Source organism: Monodon monoceros, unplaced genomic scaffold (assembly GCF_005190385.1).
Source record: "Monodon monoceros isolate NGI ecotype Baffin Bay Population unplaced genomic scaffold, NGI_Narwhal_1 Super_Scaffold_2, whole genome shotgun sequence".
Lineage (NCBI taxonomy): Eukaryota > Metazoa > Chordata > Mammalia > Artiodactyla > Monodontidae > Monodon > Monodon monoceros.
Window position 1 is genome coordinate 42,294,049 of NW_021703776.1, and position 12,050 is coordinate 42,306,098.

Here is a 12,050-nt window from a genome sequence, read left to right on the forward strand (position 1 = left end):
GGCTATGACTTTTTATTTATGTTTGACTTTGACACAGAGAGAGATACTGGTCAGGTATTTTGTATAATATCCCCATATTGAGATTTATCTGATTTTTTTTTTCATGATTAGACTGGAGTAATGGGTTTTTAGGAGAAATATCACCGAAGTTAAGTGCCATTCTCATCACACCATGTGAAGGGTATATACTATCAACTTGACTTAATGTCAACCTTGATCACCTGGCTGTTTAGGTTTCTCATTGTAAAGTTCTTTTTCCCTTTTTACATATTGTATTCTTTGGAATGAAGACACTATATGCAACCCACTCTAAGGAGTGGGGAGTTATACTCAACTTCCTTGAGGGTGGCGTACCTATAAAAATTATATGAAATTCTTCTGCATGAGAAATTTCTCTCTTTGCCCCATTTATCTACTTGTTCAATCATTTATTTATATCAGTATGAACCTATGGATATTTATTTCATGCTTTGGGTTATAATCCAATACTTCTTTATTTTGTTGCTCAAATTGATCCTGCTTTAGCCATTGGGAACTTTTTTAGTTGGCTTTTATGTCCCTTGACATCCCCAATTACTAAAGATGTTTTAATTTTTTTTTTTTTGAACACTTTCTAATACTACAAGATGCTTCAAGTCCTAGAACAGCCATTACTCCAAGGAGCTCTGGTTCCTTTTATAGGAGAATGGTTTTAAAAATTGAAGTCTGGGTGCTAGGTGTATTTGTTACTACTGAATCCTGTATTTTTAACTTTGTTTTTAATTCAGATATTGTTCTTTCCATTAAAATAAATTTATATTCACTAAGTTTTTGTAGTACCTATTTTCTGCTATTTCCCAGCTTTTCATTTATAGTGAGCATTTTCCTTTATGTTGTCAAACTTAATAACTTCCATAAAATCCTAGTCCACCAAGTCCAAAATATGAGTCATCTTGCGGTTGGTCTCCATTAATGGTCTTTCTTTTGTGAAAAGGTCATATTTTTTCTGGTTCTTCATATGTTGAGTAATTTTGGATTGAATTCTGGGCATTGCAAATGTTATATTGTGGAGATTTTAGACTATTTTATATTCTTCTAAAGAACATTGAATCTTTTATCTTAGCAATTACTTTGGTCAGATTCAGACTACCAATTCCATTTCTTGGGCAGCAACCCAAATCTCGGGTAAGTTATTTTTTCCTTAGCTGGAGTGTGTCTCATATGTGCATGATTCAGTGGTCAGCAAAAGAGATGAGCAATACTAATCATTTGGGGCTACTCTTCCCTCACTTTCCATTGGCTCTGGTTGCCCTGAAATCTGTCCTCTGGTTCTTTAAGCTGGAAAGACTGTGAGCTTTCTATCAGAATTTTAGCTGCTCTATATAGTGTCATCTTTGGAATGCTTAAGGCTAAAAGCCATAAAAATGGATAATACACCCATATTGTTCTCTTTCTCTGAATATTAACTCCTCTCAAGAATTGACTTGCCTTACGTTTTACTCTCCAGTGCTGTCATTTCATTGTTTTTTTCATAATTTTTCTACTTAATAGTTATCTGCAGGAGAGATGGGTCTGGTAGTAGCTTGCTTAGCCATATTGGAAGTGGATCCCCTTGATCACTTTAAATTCTTGTTTTGATTTTTTTAATTTTTTAAAATTTTGTTTTGTTTTCATCTGTTTGTTTAGTATCACCTAGATGAATTTCCATAGCAAATTTGCTAAAGCATCATGTGGTTAGAAATCTTAATATTGAGTCCCATATATGTCCCCTACTCAGCACCAAGTGTAAGCCAGGAAATTTCCCTTGCAGTGGTTTAACAAACTGGACTTCTCTCTAGTTCTACCCATATATCATGTGTGCATTTCTTTGGAATTCCAGCTTTTAGCAGGGAGAGGTTGACTTTGTAGGGAGTGTCTCCTGCAGATTTTCTAACTTGGGTAGCCCTGGAATTTTTCTCCTATTCTTTAGGCCCTGTGAAGCACAGAAATCAAAGTCAAATTTCATCTGAATGAAAAGACCAGCTTTAGTGCTCTTTTTACTCCTAGTTTCCTGCCTTTTGTTCATTTTGGAGCTTTAAGTATTATTCACTTCCTGTCTTGCTAATACTTTTAAACAGGTATAGTTTAACTAATTTTTTAGTTGTTTATAGTCAGATGAATAGTATGGGATCAGTCAGGACACCTAACTGGCCATGCCACCACAAAGAGAGGACTCTTCAATGTATGATTCCTGCTACTTCAGCAAATTCTGCCCTTGATAGTTTATTTTCCCCCTCGTATCAGACATATTTATCCCGTTGTTATTGCAGATTACAATATGACTATTGTGAAAGTTGTGTATTACTGTATATAAAATCATAACATGAAGTTACCACTGATAATAGCTAGTAGGAGCTTAGATTCCTAACATCCTACTAATATCACTAAGATAATAATAAGTAACACTTACATAACTCATGTGTCATCTGCTAGAATAATGTAAAGTAAATTAGGGCCTGGAGAAAACTACAAAGACCACCAAGACATAGTGAAGAGCGGAGACTGCTACCATGTCCTGCCTGCCGTCTGCCATACGTGGTGGGGTGTCACTCCAGAGCCTTTCTTCAGACGTGTAAGCTTCCCCATCCATTAAACCATTGATGTCTCTGTTGCTGACTCGGTCTCCTTCTTTAGCCTGGAAGTTGGGAAAGCACAGGCCTTGTCAGTCTAACAATTGGCGGAGCCAGCCGGGAGACTGAGGAAACTCAGGCGAGCGCGAGATGTCGGGAAATACAGGACGAGGATCGGAAAGCTGTAGGAGCTGTCCACCAGCATGTGGCGCCTGAAAGTTGTAAACCCGCGCTGGCCATCCACTAACACGTGGGGTTGCTTCACCTGCACCCTGTTCACATGACCGACCTTCCTATGAACTTGCCCCAGGCCCCAGCTGGTGATTGTTCTCATCGAAGCGGTGAGGGCGTGTCCCTCTACTGGTTTCTCTGGTAACTAATGAGCCCACCTGACATCAATTCGCCTGTAACTGGTAACCTCCCCTTCCCCCCGGCGGGGGGTCAAGACTGCCGCCATATCCTGCCCGCCCTCAGCAGCGCAGGATGGGGTGTCACTCCAGGACCTTGCTTCAGACGTGTAAGTTCCCCATCCATTAAACCATAGATGTCTCTGTTGCTGAAAAAAAAAAAGACATAGTGAGTGAAATTACATGTGAAGAGACATGACTTCATTTGCAGCGCAGGAGAATAACCTAAAAAAACTGTATATAAAATGGGTGTGCCCTATAAATGTTTAAAGTATCAATAGTTTTAACACAGTTATGGTTAATGTTCTTTGGGGGAAATTTAACCGAATCTACAGCTTCTCATTTGTAAACAAACCAATACTTTAAGAAAATAACTTTATTAAGAGAGCATACAATTAGTATGAGTTAAGTACTTAACATTTATATTTATACACTGATATATCGGTTCTTCTAGGAATATATATGTTGTACTGTTGAAGCAAGACTCAATAGCAGTTAAAACAATAGTTTACAATGTCTTAGGGAAATAGAACACCTTGAAAAAAGGTATTCATAAGGTGAATAGCTTTTCATTGTGCCTTATATTACAACTATCTTTTTATGTCTGATGTTGGAAAGATAAATTACTTTGTTCTGGCAATAATTTGCCTCTTAAAAGCAACTGTATTTTATTAACCATAAACCATTAAATTATTAACTTGAGTAGTCTATGGTAAGGAGTGTAAATGCTTGGGTGACCAGCAGTAAGCTTTTAATCACTAGCCAGATATAGCAATGATTTCAGCCAGACTGGTATTTTAAAACTAGAGTTTTTCCATTGAAAATAGATGCCAAGATGCCCTGGGAAAAAAACGGTTGCCTTTTGGAAGATAAACAGTATAAAAATGCACAAATAAGGCAGTTTTAAAGGTTTAAAAGTTTTTTAAAGCTTTTGAAGTTTTAAATTCATGTCTTAAAAACATAGTTAATACAATGAGGAAAATAAAAAATTTAACATAGCATAGAAGTTTTGAAAAAAATGTTGCAGTTAATTGAATAAATAAGATATCACAGAAGAAACCTCTGGAACAAATGGGCAATACTTGGTTAGCATATTCAAGCTGAAGCTCATTCTTGAATTGGAGCTATTTCTTCAGCTACCCATATAAGGGGGGGTCAGATATATTGCAGTACAAGTGTTAGCACCCCTCAGTGAGTTTTACGAGGAAGTTTCAGTTTTTCTGTTTCAGGTGTTTCTGGTTTAAATACCTACATGTATTCTCTGGCTAAACATGTTCTTTGACTCAGAACTTTGTATGTAGCAACGACCACAGCTGTGCTGTTAGAGGAGTATATTTCAATTTATTTTCAATTCAGTTAGGCTTTGAAATCTAATTAAGTAATTATAATGCACATATGACGCTTTCCTCAGACTGGTGCTTTTCTAATCATGGGTTGAGCCTCTTTGCTTATGACCTGCTTCTCTCCTGATCCATATGCCTCAGGAGCCCTCAGTGACTGATTGCAGACCTTTGCACAATTCTGGGTTTTTTTAGTATGAAGTTACCCCTGAGACTGTGTTGCTATCACATGTCATAATTATATTGCATTCTTCTACACATTTGTGTACTTTTGCTAGATTTGAATTCCTTCTTTCATCTCTCTTTCCCCCCTTTCTTTCATTCCTTCTCCCTTCTTTTCATGGTTCCTACCTTCCTTCCTGCCTCCATTGTTTCCAATTAACGAATGTTTATGAAGTCAACTCTATTAAAAACACTCCCTGGTGTTTTCAGGCTGCTTCTTAATGCAAATAGCCCCTATGGCAGCAGGGTCTTTTACTATCTAAGAGTACCTATAACCATTCTGGCTGCCTGATTACTATGTTCAGGGGTCACTGTCATGTTCTGTGCAGCCTCTGACGAGAAATTACTTTCTCTGAATGCTGTGAGGAAGTATAAATCTAAGGCTTGCAGGTAACCCTGTGTCTTTAGTGGGAGTCTTTAGCGGGAAAACCTTTCCAAGAGTGGCACTTGAAGGGCTACTATCCTAGGACACACAAATAGATTTTCTCTCCGTTTACCTTTAAAATAGCCCCGCCCCACCCCCGCCTTTATCTCCCTGACTCAGGGCCACTGACTTTGCAATTACAGGCAATGTAGTTCCATTAGGAAATACTTTAACTCTTTTATTCCCACAGATGTTAGTGAAAGTTGCATTTGACCAGAGGACAGATACAGTCATGTATAATTCCGTAAGGAAAATCCATTAGCCACAATCTCAGTGTTGAGCCATAGAGTCAGCAAAACAAACTCTTCAGAACAAACTTGATGTCCTAAGTATCTGTACTGAATACAAAATAATTAGTAATAACGAGTGGCTGGTTCCCTAAGGTATTGAAGATATCTGTTTTTTGTTTGTTTGTTTGCTAATGTTAAACATTGTAAACATTTGCAAAGTGTAAAAATTAGTATATGCTGTCAAAACCTGGTTTTTATGCTTTGCTTTGGTGAGTTTACTACTGTAGATCACTATTGTCATGTCATTTTCAAGGCATTATATATCAATTATTGAACATCTACTGCATAGTCAGTGTTGCACTGTATTAGGGTGCTTCTAATCGTTGTAATCTTTGTCTCCCCAGATCAATCTAAATAATTTAATCAATTATTTTGATGACTCCAACTGAATCAAATGAAAAGATTTTTATCTTAGAAAACTAGTGATCTGAGATGAAAGTGTCATTTTGGTGTAGTATATGTCTACATGGTTTCTTTAATTCTCCACTTCTTTTTGTGTGAATAGGTATAATTAACAAAGCAGTCAAAATAATCATATCTTTGTCTCTAGTGATAGATTCAACCTACCAAGTATGCAAATTTATTCCTTTGTAAATGCTCTTGATCTATTGGTTACTTGATCTATTGTAATTAAGAAGTATTTAAAGGGAAATTTAGGCATCCATTTAGCAGTAATGTACAATAGGTATAAACTGTTAGAAAGAAGTGTTCCAAAATAAGGTGGTTGAAGAACTAAGGGATGTGAATTCCCTAATAAAAGAAAGTAAATATTATTTTGCCCCAAATATCTAGGTAATTCAGTCACAAAGAGTGTTTAGTTAAATTAAATTATATGAATTTATCCATTTTATGCAGTACTTCTCCAATCTCTCTCGCGCTGGCTTTCTCCTTCTTGTAAGTCTTCTATTTACTTCAAGAAAAATGAATAATGAAATGCCGAATCTATATCTAATATTAAAGTATGAAGACTTTTTTGTGAACTGAGGCCCACGTTTATTGTCATGGTTACATCTGAATATACTGAATGGTTGAGGAAAGATAAAGAAAATTACCATATTTATAAAACATATTCAGGATTGGCTGCTAATATTACTTTTTACAGCTTGTTTGCAAATATCTCCTACGAATTGAGTCCTTTCACTCACTCCCCTCCCTGTAGTTTTGCCTTCTTCACACCTTCACTGTGAGGAGTCTTCATCAATTACATCCTTGCCCACAAAAGCTAATTTTGATTCAAAATCTGTCTCTTTTCGCAAAGCGGTACATTTGTCAGGTAGGATTCATTCAATTGAGAAAAAACGCTTGGTGCCCAAGAGCTGCTGTATCACATGCACACAGGCACATAAGCACATGTGTACCTACTTAGGAAAATTAATTCTGAAAGACAACACCCTAATGGAAACTGGCTGGGCCGTATGTACCTTAATACCTCCTCCTTTAACTAACAATAAAAGCAACCAAACAGAAGAAACATGCTAAAAACTGTAATACATTTTAAATTCATTGACTTCATTAAGCTTTTAGGTAAGGCATCATTCTTTTACCTAGTCTCTTCTCATAGGGGGGCAAGGGAGATAGGTAAAATTTCATTCTTCCAGTTACATTTATTTTAGAAAGCTTTGTAATTCAAAGAAGAAAGCAATGAATAGTACTGCAAGAAATATTGGTCTAAGGGAAATTAAACTCACTGTACTTAAAAGTAAATTCTAGATGATCTCTAATGGTAAGACTCATAAAACATTAATATACAAAAATTTATTAATTTAAAAAGACCTTGAGAAGTTTCATAATCTCTTTAAATTATATTTAATAAATAAATGAAAGATGCCGTTCCTTACCTTGCTCTCCGAAACAATTGTGCCAGTTACTCCAATATCTTAAGTAATATATCTCTGATTTCAGAGAGATGTTTATATGCAGGAATTAATTAACTTAATGTCAAAGAGACCAGAGTATTTTACTACCTGGCCAAAAGAAATTGCTGATAAAGACTTTTTATTTGACTAAGCTTTAGTCAGACTCCCAAACCTTCTTCTAGGCCCATCTGTATACTTCCTTGTAAAATCCAGTTTTAGCAAGAACCCCCCACCTCTGCCACCCTGCTTAATATCTGATCATGCTTGATATCTAGATATCTGATCAGGTTCCTCATCCTTCACTGTCCCCCAGGTGATGTCTGATCTCCCTGGACTGTCTGCAGCAAGAAGTTATTAGGTACCCCTGATGTGTCCTCTTAGTAAATTTCCATCTATTGACACCCACCCTGCTCCTTGGCTGTACGTTCCCACTTGCCGATCATGTATTCTGAGTTGAATCCAATCTCTCTTTCCCACTGCAGGATCCCATTGCAGTGGTCCCTACAGCCACTGCCATGACTCTTCTCGAATAAAGTCTGCTTTCTGGTTTTCAAGCATCATGAATAATTTCTTTAACATTGCCACCTTATTTTCCTTACTATACTTGTTTAAATTCATTTTGCTGCTTCTGTGTCAAGCATGAGTTGCTTAAAGCTTGTTTGTGTATTTTTTAAAATACTTGCAGTAGCAAAAAGGGTTTCAATAAAATATAAATATGTTTTTATACAAAAGTAAACCACTTTGCTGCCAAATTCTGCAACGTCATTGTGTGTCTATATATATATATATACACACACACATATGTATATATACATATACACACACATATATAAAGTGAAAACAAATGCCAGCACAATATTAAAACAGCAAACACTCTGTTTGCAAGCTGCTGGCAACTTCTTCAGAAAAGTGAGAATAGGACATAGAATCCCCAGAAGCATTGATTATCCAAGCTTCACCTTAGATTTTAGTGTAGTGCCTGCAAGAACTGTTTAAGGAAAGTATGGAATTCATTGTTAAATCTAACATTTTGAGGCCCTAAATCAAATTGAAAGCAATTTTTTACATTGAAGAGCCCAAGAGATCCTTGCACATATGAAATGTTTGATAGAAGTCCCCACTTTTTGTTGATTTGGGGCATAGTAGTAGTTAAGGCGAGGAAGAAGCCAGAGAGTATAGTATATGAAATTTGTATTTTATCATTCCTAGCTCAGGGCTCTATACCAATGGCAATTAATGGGTGATTTATTTTTATTTTTATTTTAAAAATTATTTTTAATAAGTAGCCCTAGTACATTGTACAAAATTTTAAAAGGATAAAATTAAGTATTTCTCCTATTTCCTGACCATTTAGTTTCCTACACCAAAAGGCAACTACTATTAACGGTTTCTTATGTCTTCATTATGTGTATACATGACATATATATGTATATATGAACACACACATATATACACACAAACACATATATCAGAATGTATAGATTTTCTTCATTTCATCAAACTAGTCTGTCTATACATGCTCTTCAGCACCTTGCTTCATTCACGTAAAATATTATTTAGAGATTTTTCTATAGCAGTACATATAAAGTGACATTTCTTTATGCCTTGTATTCCTTTATGTAAACGCTTCATAGAATGTTTCCTATTAATAGACATTTTTGTTTCTTCTAAACGTTTTTTTATTACCAAAGAAAAAACCTAATGGCTTGACTTTTACATACATAATTGCTTTCCTATGTGGATGCACCAGTGGAATAATTTCCAGAAGTGAAATTAAAGGGTCAATGTAAGAGTATTAATCTATTTAATGTTTTAATGTTACATCAATTTATAAACATATATAAGAATGCCCTGCATCTTCAACCACATAGTACATTATGAACCTTTCTGGATCTCCAACAATCTGCTTAATCAAAAAAAATCTCATTATAGATTTGTTACATTCCTTTATCAATGCCTTCAATCATATTTGCAAGTTTATACATGATTAATAAAGTTAAGATTGTAACTTTTCACACCTTAGTGATAAAATATCAGCACAAATAGAATAATCTATACCTGCTGCATGGGGAGATGTTCTTGTAGTTATATTGTCTTTGTGTGGAATACTGATGGGGATGTTGGGATTGTGGTTCAACCACCATCTGCCTCTGAGTTCTGCCCCTGAGTCTCGGGAACTATGTGACACTGTACTCAAAAGTTTCCCCATACTTGGGGCCCCAGGTTGATTGGTGACAGATGCTTTTTGCAGGAGTCAGTGCACACCCTGATTCACTTCTACTCTTGAAAGGTAGAACTGACAGTTTTCATAACGATACTGACATGGGTTCACTTTTGTTTAAAAATGTTTTATTTTTAGTGCAATAGGAATAACAATAATTTCAAGCATTTTTTACCATGTCAGACATAACAGTGCTGCACACCTTTCAAATTCTCTTGTTTGGATTTGCTGGCTGAAAGACCATCACAAAGTGATGATAATGAAAAAGTCAGTAAAACTGCTTTTTTTTTTTTTTTAACTTGACACCACACTTTTGGTATCACTTAGCCAAATATAAGTTGCCTTGTTTAGTAATTAGTCAACAATCAGAGCAGATATTGAAAATAAGTAACAACCACTAGGGCATGGGCATCACCATCAATAGACACTGTTCCCAGCATTGAATAGAGTCTGAAGGCCATCCCACACTTGTTAGGAACCACTCATTTAGTTGTGGGGAGATCTAGGATGTCTAAGGTGAAAATGGTACCCAAAGTGAGGGTCGGTGGATTGGCGCAGAAAAGCAGCCTGTTTTTTGTTTGTTTGTGTGCGTTTTAATATTTATTTGGTTGCTCTGGGTCTTAGTTGCGGCGTGCAAACTCTTAGTTGCGGCTTAGCATGTGGGATCTAGTTCCCTGACCAGGGATCGAACCCAGGGCCCCTGCATGAGGAGTGTGAAATCTTAACCACTGCGCCACCAGGGAAATCCCAAAAGCAGCCTATTTTAAATCTCAAAACCATTTCAATAATTGTAAAATCGGCTTGATATGGATCAGCTGAAAACAAATCCTACTTATTTTAGAACTCATTTTGGCTTGTTTTAAATCCAAAACATACTCTAGCTTTCTGATCAAAGCCAGAATCTCTTAAATTCTTTCTGACTTCCCCTATATGCTTGAGAAATTTAATTCAGTGAATGAATCCGTCTATAGACTGATGAGTTGTGAATAAATATATGAGGAAGGAATTAATAGTACTTACCTGTGAGTGCAGAACTTAGCATATACATTGCTCTCAAAAAATGTTTCATCAAATATGTATCTCTTGATGGTATGTTTTCCCAATATGTGAAGGTACCATTTTCTGCCTCTTTAGGCATTCTCACTAAGACCAAACAGAGTTTTTAAAAAAATCTAACAGGATTGAAAACAAATGTATAAAAGTATATGTGCTAAGGTATTATTGACATGTAAGTAATTATTTTTTAAATGATCCATGTTAATTCCTAAATTAACACAGAGAACTTGTGCCTAACTGATTTATAATCAGGCAAAAGTAATACGTGGTTAATAAAAAAATAAATAAATACAGGAGAAACATACCAGATTCTCCTCTCTCAAGCTATGGAGCATGCATCCACTTTGCTTCCCTTGTGTGGAGTCTGGGTTAATCTACAGCTGAACTGAGCACCTGTTTACCACTGAGTCAAGTAGTAATTGCTGGATGCTGTGCTGATAGTTTCTGGTTCATCACATTCTTAACATTATTTAAGCCAGACCAAACAGGTACATTGCATTTACTTACTGTAATTTTTAAATGTTCTCAAGGTGAGAAAAAAAAAATGATTGCAGAAACTTTTTCCTAATTTTTTCTTTATTGTCTTTTAGCCTTTAGAGTAGAAAAAAACTCTTGGTTATTATCAAGTAGCTTTTTAAATATTTGCAGGATAAATAATGAATGCTTATATGATTAAGATTTCTGAGGCATCAATTTCAGAAATCCTAAAATTGTGTTGAATACTTTAAACTCACAGTGGAACAGTCCCTAAAATATCACTGAGTCTCCATCAGAGTGTATATAACTGTTTCCTTCAAGTTAGATGCTATTTTATTTCCTCACTCTCCTGCTACGTTACCCCCATATACACCATTTTAAAATGTGGATGCAAGCAGCACTCAGGGATTGTGGATGTCTTACGATAAGGATAGCGTTTCATAGTCCATCAAAGAACAGTTACCAGGGGCTTCCCTGGTGGCGCAGTGGTTGAGAGAACGCCTGCTGATGCAGGAGACACGGGTTCGTGCCCCAGTCTGGGAAGATCCCACATGCCCCGGATTGGCTGGGCCCGTGAGCCATGGCTGCTGAGCCTGTACGTCCGGAGCCTGTGCTCCGCAATGGGAGAGGCCACAACAGTGAGAGGCCCGTGTACTGCAAAAAAAAAAAAAAAAAAAAAAAAAAAAAAAAAGAACAGTTACCAAATACCTATGAAGGCCAATTTGCCAATTGGACTTTCCACTTACTGTAACTGCTTTACTTCTCATTTTAGTACTCCTTATTAAAATACTGAGTGATGAAATTATTATATAAAATTCATTCACTGATTGGACATATTGATTGAATCAATACATTTATTGCTTGCTCACTGTAAGAGAAACATGTGTAAAGTGAATCAAACTCAGTTTACATTTCACAACCAACTTGGATGGAAATAACATATGCTGGATCTATCAGTAACATTTAGTTTGAATCATCTTCTGCTCCACCCTGACATCTGGGGCAAGTAAAGGTATTATGTCTAACAGTTTCCTGCTCATTAAATGGCGGTTATTCTTATTTTCTCCTCCAGTCCAGATGGGCAGAATCTCCTTCAAGCTAGCAGAGGGGAGCTGGGCATCCTGAGCCAGTGATTGTATAGACATAGACTTCATTTTAGTTTGTACTGA